This window comes from Nicotiana attenuata, unplaced genomic scaffold (genome assembly GCF_001879085.1).
Source record: "Nicotiana attenuata strain UT unplaced genomic scaffold, NIATTr2, whole genome shotgun sequence".
Classification (NCBI taxonomy): domain Eukaryota; kingdom Viridiplantae; phylum Streptophyta; class Magnoliopsida; order Solanales; family Solanaceae; genus Nicotiana; species Nicotiana attenuata.
The window spans coordinates 9,003-13,067 of NW_017678663.1; positions in this window are offsets into that span (position 1 = coordinate 9,003).

The following is a 4,065-nucleotide window of genomic DNA, read 5'->3' on the forward strand; positions in this document are numbered from 1 at the left end:
CCACGAGTACCTGACAATTGGGCAGCCATAGCCTTTGCTAGTAATTTAAATGAGAAGAGTTCAGAAGCCACGAGGCGACTCAAGAAAGCCTTCGAGAATTCCCAGCAACAACGTGGAGTGATGTCTACAACAGATACAGCACAAAGATGAGGATTGAAGAAGACATTATTTTACGACATAAAACAGAAGAAAAGGTAAGCTCAAGGCGTGTTGAAAATGAAAAGAGATCCGGTAAAAACATGTACGAGCCATACATGGGACCTGCGGGAAAGGACTCACGGTCAAGACAAGATAATCAAAGGTACGATCACAGACCTAGGAACAGGGAATCAGGCTCCTCATCAAGGTTTGGGAATGATCGAAACACACGCGGGTCACGAGATGATGATGGAAGTTTGAAGGCAAGATTTGGTGGATATAATTTCAACGTCACTACCTCTGAGCTCGTAGCTGTTTTGAGGAGCATGGGAGATAAGGTACGGTGGCCAAAAGAGATGCGGTCAAATCCAAATAAGCGCAATCCAGATCATTGGTGCGAATTTCACAATGATCACGGGCATAAGACTTCAGAATGTAGATTCTTGCAAAGTGAAGTGGACCATCTATTGAAGCAAGGGTATCTCACTGAGTTATTTAGTGAGAAAGGTAAGCAAGCCTACATGAAAAATAGGCAAGAACCACCAAAGCCCCCATCACCCAAGAGAACCGTGAATGTTATAAGTGGGGGAGAGGATATTTATGGAGTAACATATACGGCTTCAAATAAAGTTTCCAAAGTAACAATCACGCACGGGAAGCGAGTGCGACAGACCTTAGAAGATGAAAGTATCACTTTTGATGATGCAGATACAGAAGGAGTAATCACCCCCCACAACGATGCACTGGTAATATCTTTACTTGTACATGACACTAATGTAAAGCGAGTTTTGATTGATCCAGGAAGTTCCGTAAATATTATACTACTAAGGGTGTTACGTGAAATGCAAGCTGAAGACAAAATGATACCAAAGGCCAATACCTTGTCCGGGTTCGACAATTCAAGTGTAGTAACAAAAGGAGAGGTAGTTCTAACAAATTTTGCTGCGGGTGTTGTTAAAGAAACTAAATTTCAAATAGTAGATATGGAAATGGCTTATAATATGATCATGGGGAGACCTTGGATCCATGATATGGATGCTGTCCCATCAACTCTACATCAAGTTATTAAATTCCCATCTCCATGGGGAATATGCCAAATCAGAGGTGATCAACAAACATCTAGGAGCATCAATTCCGTTGCAGATTCAATTGTTAATGGTGGAGACGAATAGCAATTACAGAATTTAGGTGAGGGTAACATGGAAACAACCTCACCTGAGCAGAAGCAAACAGATCTGAATTCAAGACCTGATACCATTCAAGAACCGGAGGAGAATGATAACATCAAAACAACGATAGAAGAGCTAGAGGCTGTGGTGTTATTTATACATTGGCCCGAGAGAAAAGTGTACATAGGAGCTAATCTTAGCCCGGAGGTAAAACGTAAGTTAATTGAATTTTTAAAAGCTAGTGCAGACTGTTTTGCTTGGTCCCATACAGACATGACAGGTATACCACCGGAGGTGATGACTCATAAACTAAATGAAGATCCATCGTATCCTCCCGTCAAGCAAAAGAAAAGAAAACAAGGAACCTTCAAAAATAAGGTGATTCAAGAGGAAGTTCAAAAATTGCTAAAAATTGGTTCGATTCGCGAGGTAAAGTATCCTAACTGGTTAGCTAATACTGTTGTGGTTCCCAAGAAGAACGGTAAGTGGCGAGTCTGTGTAGATTACACAGACCTTAATAAAGCCTGTCCAAAAGATTCTTTTCCTTTGCCCCACATAGATCAGTTAATTGATGCTACTGCAGGGCATGAACTATTAAGTTTTTTAGATGCATATTCAGGCTTGTATTGGGAAAAAACTGAATTTATATTGAAGGTGACGTGGCATGACACGTGGACTGGTCAAATGGTCAAAACATGATGATCAATTGAGGGGCACGGGCGATATCAGATACGAAAAGAAGAGAGTTAAATAGGCACGAGATGCTATTCAAATAATACGAGTCTCGTATCTATTTAACTTAATTAAAGCCAGGAGGTCAGAAGGAATTGAAGATATGAATCTGATAGCATAAAGAAGTCTAAATTCAGTATTAAATGTCAAATACGTTAGCGAATCAGCATTGAATATGAATGATTGTGTAACGTTTCATTTAATGTCATTTAATGCTCATAATTGCCTCTTTAAAACTGAGACATTATACCTTTTCCTAGAAAAATCAACTATAAAAGGAGGAGATCTCAGCATTTGTAAGGACACGAAATATCATTGAGATTACATTGAAATACAAACTTATTTACTGCTTTATTATTCTCAAAAATTCCTTATTCTTTTCGTCTCCTGATTATCAGTAACCCGATTTTTTCTCTTAATTTCTAGTTTTTACCGAAATTCTATTTTTTGGTTAAATCCACTTGTGGACTTTGTTTCTGTTGAGCCGGTTATCCAATTTGCATCACTATATCCTTCGATAACCGCAGGATATTTATTGTAATGCAAAGCGTAGTCTTGGGTATATTCCAAATATCCCAGAACTCGTTTCATTGCTACCCAGTGATGTTTGTTGGGATTACTTGTGAATCGACTAAGTTTACTTATCGCACAAGCTATATCAGGTCGTGTACAGTTCATGATGTACATTAAGCTTCCCAACACACGAGCATACTCCAATTGAGATGTACTTTCACCTTTATTCTTTATGAGATGATGATTTAAGTCAATTGGAGTTCTTGCACTTCTAAATTCCAAGTGTTTGAAATTTTCAAATACCATTTTCACGTAATGTGATTGAGACAAAGCTAGACCTTGAGGAGTCCTCTGGATTTTAATTCCTAGAATTACATCGGCAACTCCTAAGTCTTTCATATCAAACTTACTAGCAAGCATGCGCTTAGTAGCTTGAATGTCGGCAATGTCTTTGCTCATTATTAGCATATCATCAACATATAAGCAAACAATGACTATATGATTTGGAACGTTCTTAATGTACATACATTTATCACATTCATTAATCTTAAAACCATTTGACAACATTGTTTGGTCAATTTTCGCATGCCATTGTTTGGGTGCTTGTTTTAGTCCATAAAGAGACTTAATAAGTCTACACGCCTTCTTTTCTTTTCCCGGAACCACAAACCCTTCAGGTTGGTTCATGTAAATTTCTTCCTCAAGATCACCATTTAAGAAGGCTGTTTTTACATCCATTTGATGGATTTGAAGACCATACAAGGCGGCTAACGCTATTAGCATCCGAATGGATGTAATTCTTGTTACCGGCGAGTATGTGTCAAAATAGTCAAGACCTTCTAGTTGTCTAAATCCTTTGACAACAAGTCTTGCCTTGTATTTGTCAATAGTACCATCGTCTTTCATTTTCTTCTTGAAAATCCATTTAGAACCCAACGTTTTGTTACTTGGAGGAAGATCAACCAATTTCCAAGTATGGTTGCTCAATATGGATTCTATTTCACCATTGACAGCTTCTTTCCAATATTGTGCCTCTGAGGAAGACATTGCTTCCTTGAAGGTACGAGGCTCATTTTCTAATAGAAAAGTCAGAAAATCTGGACCGAATGAAGTTGATGTCCTTTGACGTTTACTTCTTCTCGGATTTTCTTCATTAGGCATATCATCTATTATTTCCTCCCGAAATCGTTTTGACTTTTGGCAGGTCACTTCACTTTCCTTTTTATATGGAAAAATAGTTTCAAAGAATTCAGCACTATCTGATTCTATTATCGTATTAATGTGAATCTCAGGATTTTTTGATTTATGAACCAGAAAACGATATGCCTTGCTATTGGTTACATATCCAATAAACACACAATCAACCGTTTTTGGACCTATCTTAACCCTTTTAGGTTTAGGAACTTGTACCTTAGCTAAACACCCCCACACTTTGAAGTATTTCAAGCTAGGCTTCCTTCCTTTCCACTTCTCATAAGGAATGGATTGTGTTTTACTATGAGGTACACGGTTG